Genomic DNA, 10,000 nt, shown 5'->3' with positions numbered 1-10,000 from the left:
GCCCTCTGCAAATGAGGGGGCAGACCACCCTTATGAAGGAAGCACAAAAGTGTATTTGTGGATTTCACAAGGTAACTCCAATTAGCCTAGTTCAAGTTGCATAAATAGATGTGTTTGCAATATCAATTTGTCTTTATGTCTAAAGTCATATTATGAATACTGTATAATATTATGTCCCTGGTTTATCTTATAAGCATGTATCACAGGTTCATCCACCAGTCACAGTGGAGGCATCACAGAGCACCCCTGCCCAAAGTACACCCTCCAGTGATGTGGCACGTCCTGCAAAGATGGCCAAACTGACATTGTCAATGGTAAGCAGACCTTACTGCAGACATTGAAATATCTCAAACTTTTCCTATAGTGTTACAGGTTTTGTTATCACTAACTATGACAAACCTTTTCAGTTTGAAAAGTCAAGGTTTGGAGGCTCACATGTGGCAGCAGCCAAACCTAATTTGAACATTCAGAGGAAAACATCTCAGGTTAATATGAAAGAATTAGTTAGACATCACTTTATCACTACATAATTTTGTTTAATAAAAAAACATTTTGCGATCCCCTTAATAGATTATTCATAATGTTTGACTCCACAGACCAGTTCAGCCGCAGCTTCATGCCCACCCTCTCATCCTTGTCCTCCTCCTCCTCCTTCTCCTCCATCCCCCAAACCCCATCGGCCTGTCATTCAGTCCTCCTCATCCTTCTTCCTTCCTCCAGCCCAGAGATCACAGCGGATCAAAGAAACAGCAACACCATCAACTAATTCTGAGTCTGCTGTTGTGAGGGGCCCAGTAAGATGTCATTCAAAATACAAACATGCCTTCATCATTTAATGCTCTCTTACGCCTGCTTCACACATACTCCGACTGCAGTTCATATGCAGTGCGTGCTGCAGTACGTATGCGATGCAGGAGCAGTGCCTGCTATTGTGCTTTCACATATGCCACGTTTGCAGTGCGCAACTTAACCGCAGTTGAGTACTACAAACACAGCATTTATTCATAATTTTTTATTTCAAATCCAAAAGTTGTTAATGACTATGGCTTGTCAGCATTGCAATTCTCTTTGTATACACTCTTTTATAGATGTCATGTTTAAACGCACAACATTTAAACGTTATATTAAATTAATTACTTTATATTTATATAGCCTAGAACTTTATATTTATATATTATATTGCTTACACAAGTGGCAAAACATAGGCTATAGCTTATATAATGACAAACATTTTAAATTAGAACTTACAATAGACAAAAAAAGTCGTCTCTCGTTATTTCTTTCATTTTTAAATCTTTTAAAAAAAAATTTTTTTACAAGAAATCCTGCAGGTCATAAAGAACTTTGTTTTTCCACCTCCAAGAAAGGACGAGTGCTCTCCATTATGTCTCTTTGTTTACCTAAATGCCAGGTAAGGGACATTTTCCTTGCTTTACCCGAGGCAAAAGGCCATGTGTTGACTTTGAAACAGAGTAGACTTTAAGTCCACCGCATCAATGCATGTTTATTTTAGTGCGAACAATGCACTGACCTTTAATTCAGCGCGTGCAGCAAAAAAATAGTGAACGCTCTAACCGGTTAACATGGGTACGGAAACAAATACGCACTGCAAACAGAGTATGTGTGAAACAGGCATTATTTAAGGCAGGTTAGGGCTACCCTAACCCTAGGCCTAGCCTAACCCTTATTTAAACCAGTGTTTTTGATAATATCAGCAGGTCTCATCTCAGCCAGAAGACCCTGCAGATCTCCCACTACTGTGGCCACAGACAATGCCACAGCAGGACCAGAAGTGGGTGTCGGAAGCACTTTTTAGGGTTAACGCAAAAGGAAAGCAGGAGCTGCGTGAAAACCTTCAGTTGTGGTATGACCCCCCACCACCAGCCCTGTTGTACCACCAAGCCCCAACACCTGATAGATTTTTTTCACAGCGACTCTTGCTCTGGATGCCGTATAGGCTATGGAAGGTACGACTCCAGTGTACTAACCCTGCCTGTGCCAGTTATCAGCTGTGTGGTGGTGGTCTGCACAGGAGGGTACGACAGGTGTTAGATATTGACAGATACTACAACCTGGTGACAGAGACCCTGATCTGTACCAGGTGTAGAACCAGCTACCTGTCCTGGAGTCATGCTGTGCTGCAGCAATTGGACCTGGCCCATCGATCTGAATTTAGAATCATTCTCACACGCAAGTAATTACTTTGCAGTCATATGTGCTCATATGCTACCTTTGATAAATATATACTACTATAATTAGATACTTGATAATAAGATACTTGAATGATTACTTTTTTCCAAGGTATGCCTGTGACATTCGAGTTATTCGTTTGTTGCGTGAGAGGGGCATGGGAAATGGCCCAGTGAGGATCATCGGCCAGCTGAAGGAGAACCACACTGAGGAGTGGTTACAACGTGTGTCTCGGTACACATCGATGTGTGTGGCCTTTTTGGATAATCCTGGCCTGCTTCCACTGCACTTTCAGGAGCCGCCACCACTTGTTCCAGTACCTAGCTACAAATGGCTTCTCACTGTTTACAGTCAGGACATCCTCAACAGGCTTGATCACATCAAGGCCAGCATTACATCCACATATGAATCGATTTTAAAAATGGACTCAACTAAGAAGGTCAGAGGAGCTGCTTTAATGACTGTACCGTTATCTATAATGTATTGTTAGACCAAAAGAGCTTTATTTGTAAATTTTACTCATTCAATGTATGTTGTATTATTTACTATGTTTATTGTTTCTTTCAGATCACGAAGAAGTTGAGTGGGCCTGCGAAAGGCACAGCACAGTGGCTTACCTCAGTTGGCAATGAGGTAGGTCAGGTGCTGATGAGTGTCCTGACTGCGAATGAAGGAGCTGGGTTAGACCTCATGGCTGCAGGACTCGTGGAGAGATACCAGAGAGCTGGTGTTGATCCTCCCACTATCTTATATGTGGACTGTGACTGTTGCAAGGAAGTGGGAGAGACTAAACTGAAGAGGAGGTTCAGTGGCTGGCCCAATATCATCATCCGCCTAGACATTTGGCATTTTATGCGGCGTCTGGCAGTAGGGTGCACAACTGATGCCCACCAGTTGTATCCTACTTTTATGTCTAGGTTGTCGTCATGTATTTTTGAGTGGGATGCAGGGGATCTCACTCTGCTGAGAAGGGCAAAGAAGGAGCAACTCACCCAACAGGGCTGGCCTGCAATGACGGAGGCAGAGATTGACCGTCATATAAGCAAAGATGAGCTGGCCCAACACTGCAGGAGAAGAACACGAGGAGAGGAAACAACTATGCGCCTCCTTGATATGCTCATCAGAGAGCTCATGGGTGGCAAGGGGAATGACGACCTTGGTGTTCCTCTCCTTGACAGTGTAAGGATGCAGCACATCTGGCAAGTCCAGAGGCGGCACATTACCTGTATTCAGGACCCTCCAGATGTGCCCCTCTACACGGAAACTGGAACCATAAACAAGGGCGGGATTGTTCTAAAGACATATAGGTGTGCCAGAGGCTCCACTTCCCTGGAATCATTTCACTGCCACCTAAACAGATTTATTCCAGGTTTGTCATGACAGAATAGACCATATCTTGCCACTAATTCCTGTTTATTTATATACTTGCAGTAAACCAATTGCATTTTCTCTTTTGTAGTTTCTTAAAACAATGTTTGGCTTTCTATTTCTTATTCTAGGGAATAGCGCAAACAGCCTGAACTTCCAGATTTACCTCCTGGAAGGTTTGTTACGCTGGAATCAGGACCGGGCTGCAGCTGCTGTTGCAGGTGGAGGTGGAGGTTCAACCCTGCGTACTTACACAGGGGAGCTGGTTTACTCTGTCAACGAGAACTACAATAAGTTGTATGGCAGGAAATTGGTCACTAGCTTCACTCCACCTGCAGTTTACACAGGTAAACATATTTTGATCAATGCAGTTCACTAGGTAGCATGTTTTTGTTAAAACTGCAAGTGATTTTGGTCAATAATGTCATTTTGACAGATCAGAGAAAAATTATACTATCAGAATTTTTGCATACTGGACTCTTTGTTGTAGGTTTCAGGGAAAATAAATTACATACTAGAATATAGAGTAATTCTGTCTTTTTACAATGTCCTCTGAGTTACATATTTTTTGTTTATGCAGAAGCTGAATATTTATTTAAAAATATTTACTACATTTCAGAATAAACCTTTCTGATTCATTTCCTTTAAAATGTTTTCTGTTACAAAGATTTCCTCAGGGGAGCTCATTGGAGTGCAGTACTTGTTGAGGCAGAATAGTCAGCCCCTGGAGGACATGTGCCCTACCTCTGATAGGACCTCTCAGTTGCTGGAGGAGATAAATGTGGAGGAGCAAGTGGAAGAGGATGAGGGTTTCATTGATTTGTTGGGAGAGGAAGCCACAGTGGCAAATCTTGTGGCATCAGATGACTTGTTCCTTTCAAGTCCACCAGTTCTACCCACTGCACCTCTGCCCTGTGTCCAAGCTCCACCCGCTGCACCTCTGCCCTGTGTCCAAGCTCCACTCGCTGCCCCTCTGCCCTGTGTCCAAGCTCCACCCACTGCACCTCTGCCCTATGTCCAAGCTCCACCCGCTGCACCTCTGCCCTATGTCCAAGCTCCACCCGCTGCACCTCTGCCCTATGTCCAAGCTCCACCCGCTGCACCTCTGCCCTATGTCCAAGCTCCACCCGCTGCACCTCTGCCCTATGTCCAAGCTCCACCCGCTGCACCTCTGCCCTATGTCCAAGCTCCACCCGCTGCACCTCTGCCCTATGTCCAAGCTCCACCCGCTGCACCTCTGCCCTATGTCCAAGCTCCACCCACTGCACCTCTGCCCTTGGTCCAAGCTTCACCTGCTGCACTTCTGCCCTATGTCCAAGCTCCACCCACTGCACCTCTGCCCTTGGTACAAGCTCCACCCGCTGCACCTCTGCCCTTGGTCCAAGCTTCACCTGCTGCACTTCTGCCCTATGTCCAAGCTCCACCCACTGCACCTCTGCCCTTGGTACAAGCTCCACCCGCTGCACCTCTGCCCTTGGTCCAAGCCTCACCTGCTGCACTTCTGCCCTATGTCCAAGCTCCACCCACTGCACCTCTGCCCTGTGTCCAAGCTCCACCCACTGCACCTCTGCCCTGTGTCCAAGCTCCACCCGCTGCACCTCTGCCCTGTGTCCAAGCTCCACCCGCTGCACCTCTGCCCTGTGTCCAAGCTCCACCCGCTGCACCTCTGCCCTGTGTCCAGACTCCACCCGCTGCACCTCTGCCCTGTGTCCAAGCTCCACCCGCTGCCCCTCTGCCCTGTGTCCAAGCTCCTCCCGCTGCACCTCTGCCCTTGGTCCAAGCTTCACCTGCTGCACTTCTGCCCTATGTCCCAGCTCCACCCGCTGCATCTCTGCCCTGTGTCCAGACTCCATCAGCTGCACCTCTGCCCTCAGCAATGGTAAAATTTCCTTTTCTAGACAAATTGTTACTCATTTAGTCATTCACCCTCAAGCAGCAAATTCACAAACTCACAAATTTCACAAAGCATGTAATTACCTAACCAACAGTTATATTTTTTTAGGCTGTTGACGAGCACTGTATTCCTGGAATGGACCGGGTGGATGAGTTGGCGGAGTATCTGGTAGAGCTGCGCACACAGACGGGCCTCACACTTACTAACCAACAAGCTGCGATCATTGTGGGTTTGTGGCAGAACCTGGACCAATTTGATAAAGACAAGGTCATGTATGCTGCTCGTTATCAAGACAGGCTGCTTACAGGACGTTTTAGGTCCCCTAAAAAGAAAGCTGTCTTCACTCCTGGCGTCGAAAGCACAAAGAGGTGTGTTTTGGGTTCTAGCGGTTCTCCAGCACAGTGGCCTAAGTGCTGTCGCCTTGTTGAATTAATCTTCATAAGGCTATGTAACATCCACCGAAGCCCCAAAAAACAGCGGACAGAATCTCTGTCCAGATGGGATCTCATTCTTCGAGATTATAGAAAAATTCGGCAGCTAATCTTGAGCAATGGAACTGTAATGAGCGAAACAACCCTTCAGCTAGTGGAGGTTAACCAAAGGACCCTTACAACGTGGCACAATGAACGTTTAAAGGGTCAGGAGGTCTCAGTGCTGTTGCAAGGGTTGAAGCTTCCAGAGGCACGTCCAGTGGCATTGGATGCTCTGCCTCCAGCACGAGTGCAGCCTGTTGTGCCTCCACAATATAGCCACCAGCTGCATCACTACCAGATGCCACCAGACACAGCTGGACAGGCAAAGACGAAGTTCAGGAAAATCCAGCCCTCATCAACCTGCACATCTGCCACACCAACTGCCACGTTCCACCAGCCAAGGACAATTTTTCCAAAGCCGACAGCAACACACCCATTGTTTCCTGACACACCCACTGCCCCTGTTGGGTCTCAGATGCTACTGTTGCCCTGCCCAGCCCCATGTTCAGCCATTAACCCTGGAGCAATTTCCTCTGACCCACCTGCAAAAGACACAGCCACCCCAACCAAGCGGTCATACAATCGCTCTGTAAAATCAAATACGTGCAGAAAGTGTGGCCAATTTCGCACACAAGAAACTGGCCATAGCCAGTACAAAGGCAAAATATTTTGCCCAAATAAAGAAACACTCACTAAGCAGCAGTGGTTACAGAATATGAGAAAATAACACACTTGTTTCTGTGATACATGCTGTTCTTTATCTTCCAGCCATATTTAATGCTAAAGTATTATACTGTGCACTTGTTTTTAAATTGTATGATTATTATTATTATTATAATTAAAGTTTTATGTGTAGAGGAAACAATATTAAGTATGTGTATATGTGAGTATGTATAACGATATGTATACATACACTATAATATATAAATATATAATAACTATTTAACATATTATATACTATTATAAAAAACTATTATATATTTTTATTTATATATGCAAGTACAGTACATATACCTATATATTTTTTATATACCTATATATTTAATTAACAATAGCCTATTTTTTTGTTGTGTATAAAATTATTTTGCTATTATATATTTTTATTTATATATGCAAGTACAGTACATATAAACGTCTTTTTATATACCTATATATTTAATTAACAATAGCCTATTATTTTGTTGTTCCATGCTGTGAATTCAGTACTTTTCCAGATTTTTGTAAATATGTATATAGTAAATAAATCTAGTTCTCCAAGAAGACTGGTGGTTTGTGTTTATTTGTTTTATTGCATGTAATGACAATCAGTGTCAAGTAACAGGGGGTTAGATGCAGTAATAAGGTGGTTATTTTGTTCCTACTGACATGGGAAATGATTAATGTAGCATTAATAAATGAATTTGGACAAATTACCATCTTAGTATTATGGATAAAATGTTATAATGAATTACAACGGAGAAATCTAACTTAGAAACAAACCTATTGATAAAATCAATATACGCATTACATTCAAAATCAAACTTGTAAACGATAATTGATAGAATCAAATACACGCATTAAATCGTGACGGAGGCTGGATTCGAACCTATGACTTCCTGAATTTCTTCCCTTTTTTCTTCCCCTTTCTCCCCCTTCTTCCCCTTCTTATACGGACTATTCTTCCCCAGCTTTGGCGGAGTTGGGAGAGCGTTAGACTGAAGATCTAAAGGTCCCTGGTTCGATCCCGGGTTTCGGCAGAGGAACAGTGACTGTGTGCTTTTGGTCGAGGGGCTGCAGTGTCCAAACGCCACCTGCTTTCTACTTGGATCCACCTAGCCTCATCACTATCTGCCTCTCAGATGGCCACAAGTCAGGACATGGCGGTTCCATGGTGTAATGGTTAGCACTCTGGACTTTGAATCCAGTGATCCGAGTTCAAATCTCGGTGGAACCTTAGCATCTATCTTTAGCAGTGTTTGCAGCCAGGCAGCAGCTGTACCGTATAACGAGTTGGCTCGTTGGTCTAGGGGTATGATTCTCGCTTTGGGTGCGAGAGGTCCCGGGTTCAAATCCCGGATGAGCCCGTCCTTCTGCATTTAATCGCTTTGGTCTCATTAGGGTCACGGGCAAGCAGGAATATTTCTGGGAAACTGGTGATCGAAGCTTTTCAATGGGAGGCCGGTTAGCTCAGTTGGTTAGAGCGTGGTGCTAATAACGCCAAGGTCGCGGGTTCGATCCCCGTACGGGCCACTCTTTTGCTCTCTGGTACCTTCAGCTTTTGCGCTTTTCACAAGTGATGGCCGGTCTCACAGAAATCCCTGCTGGCACGCCTGCTGCCAGACCTGGCCGAAATAGCTCAGTTGGGAGAGCGTTAGACTGAAGATCTAAAGGTCCCTGGTTCGATCCCGGGTTTCGGCAGAGGAACAGTGACTGTGTGCTTTTGGTCGAGGGGCTGCAGTGTCCAAACGCCACCTGCTTTCTACTTGGATCCACCTAGCCTCATCACTATCTGCCTCTCAGATGGCCACAAGTCAGGACATGGCGGTTCCATGGTGTAATGGTTAGCACTCTGGACTTTGAATCCAGTGATCCGAGTTCAAATCTCGGTGGAACCTTAGCAACATTTTTGTGGCTGGGTGGGGGCAAACTGAAGCGTCTCGCAACTGCTGTCGTACCTGTGAAATTGGCTGTCTGGAACCGATTCAGAATTGGCAAAACATGGGCTCAAAAAGCAAAGCCTTCGCTGGCTCGTTGGTATTGCGCTTCTAGGCTGATTGACTTAACTCTATGCTGCTCTGTGAGAAAAGCCAGCCAACGCCAAGGTTCCATGGTGTAATGGTTAGCACTCTGAACTCTGAATCCAGCGATCCGAGTTCAAATCTCGGTGGGACCTGCTTTTGCCAGGAATGTGCGCAGGAGCCCATCCAAGAAAAAAACTTTTACACAGCAGTCATCCTCAAAAGCACGTCTCGGGAGTTCCCCTTGAAGTAAAAGGCCAAGTGGCCACCTGGAGAATGCGGGCATCGATCCCGCTACCTCTCGCATGCTAAGCGAGCGCTCTACCATTTGAGCTAATTCCCTTTGGCATCAGAGGGAAGGTGTCCATTGCCCTCAAAGACACCGGCAAGGACAGAGCCCTAGCATGTGTGCAGGTGCTGCATCGGACTTTTCGATCTTTAGCAGTGTTTGCAGCCAGGCAGCAGCTGTACCGTATAACGAGTTGGCTCGTTGGTCTAGGGGTATGATTCTCGCTTTGGGTGCGAGAGGTCCCGGGTTCAAATCCCGGACGAGCCCGTGCTTCTGCATTTAATCGATTTGGTCTCATTAGGGTCACGGGCAAGCAGGAATATTTCTGGGAAACTGGTGATCGAAGCTTTTCAATGGGAGGCCGGTTAGCTCAGTTGGTTAGAGCGTGGTGCTAATAACGCCAAGGTCGCGGGTTCGATCCCCGTACGGGCCACTCTTTTGCTCTCTGGTACCTTCAGCTTTTGCGCTTTTCACAAGTGATGGCCGGTCTCACAGAAATCCCTGCTGGCACGCCTGCTGCCAGACCTGGCCGAAATAGCTCAGTTGGGAGAGCGTTAGACTGAAGATCTAAAGGTCCCTGGTTCGATCCCGGGTTTCGACAGAGGAACAGTGACTGTGTGCTTTTGGTCGAGGGGCTGCAGTGTCCAAACGCCACCTGCTTTCTACTTGGATCCACCTAGCCTCATCACTATCTGCCTCTCAGATGGCCACAAGTCAGGACATGGCGGTTCCATGGTGTAATGTTTAGCACTCTGGACTTTGAATCCAGTGATCCGAGTTCAAATCTCGGTGGAACCTTAGCAACATTTTTGTGGCTGGGTGGGGGCAAACTGAAGCGTCTCGCAACTGCTGTCGTACCTGTGAAATTGGCTGTCTGGAACCGATTCGGAATTGGCAAAACATGGGCTCAAAAAGCAAAGCCTTCGCTGGCTCGTTGGTATTGCGCTTCTAGGCTGATTGACTTAACTCTATGCTGCTCTGTGAGAAAAGCCAGCCAACGCCAAGGTTCCATGGTGTAACGGATAGCACTCTGGACTCTGAATCCAGCGATCCCAGTTCAAATCTCGGT

General features: G+C 46.0%; 8 non-coding genes across 8 annotated transcripts; all 8 read left to right on the top strand.

Moving 5' to 3' along the window:
- The first annotated feature begins 7,786 nt into the window (after window positions 1-7,786).
- Window positions 7,787-7,858, top strand: trnaq-uug (transfer RNA glutamine (anticodon UUG)). The gene has a single exon. It is a non-coding gene; the product is annotated as a tRNA-Gln (tRNA).
- Window positions 7,859-7,916: 58 nt separating this feature from the next.
- trnap-ugg (transfer RNA proline (anticodon UGG)) lies at window positions 7,917-7,988 on the top strand. Its single transcript has one exon. It is a non-coding gene; the product is annotated as a tRNA-Pro (tRNA).
- A 92-nt stretch (window positions 7,989-8,080) lies between these two features.
- Window positions 8,081-8,154, top strand: trnai-aau (transfer RNA isoleucine (anticodon AAU)). Its single transcript has one exon. It is a non-coding gene; the product is annotated as a tRNA-Ile (tRNA).
- A 95-nt stretch (window positions 8,155-8,249) lies between these two features.
- Window positions 8,250-8,322, top strand: trnaf-gaa (transfer RNA phenylalanine (anticodon GAA)). The gene has a single exon. It is a non-coding gene; the product is annotated as a tRNA-Phe (tRNA).
- A 125-nt stretch (window positions 8,323-8,447) lies between these two features.
- Window positions 8,448-8,519, top strand: trnaq-uug (transfer RNA glutamine (anticodon UUG)). The gene has a single exon. It is a non-coding gene; the product is annotated as a tRNA-Gln (tRNA).
- Window positions 8,520-9,126: 607 nt separating this feature from the next.
- On the top strand, window positions 9,127-9,198 carry trnap-ugg (transfer RNA proline (anticodon UGG)). The gene has a single exon. It is a non-coding gene; the product is annotated as a tRNA-Pro (tRNA).
- A 92-nt stretch (window positions 9,199-9,290) lies between these two features.
- Window positions 9,291-9,364, top strand: trnai-aau (transfer RNA isoleucine (anticodon AAU)). Its single transcript has one exon. It is a non-coding gene; the product is annotated as a tRNA-Ile (tRNA).
- Window positions 9,365-9,459: 95 nt separating this feature from the next.
- trnaf-gaa (transfer RNA phenylalanine (anticodon GAA)) lies at window positions 9,460-9,532 on the top strand. The gene has a single exon. It is a non-coding gene; the product is annotated as a tRNA-Phe (tRNA).
- Window positions 9,533-10,000: the final 468 nt, after the last annotated feature.

Source organism: Pseudorasbora parva, chromosome 20, assembly GCF_024679245.1.
Source record: "Pseudorasbora parva isolate DD20220531a chromosome 20, ASM2467924v1, whole genome shotgun sequence".
In the NCBI taxonomy this organism is placed as follows: Eukaryota; Metazoa; Chordata; class Actinopteri; order Cypriniformes; family Gobionidae; genus Pseudorasbora; species Pseudorasbora parva.
This window is presented reverse-complemented; position numbering and strand designations above follow the sequence as displayed.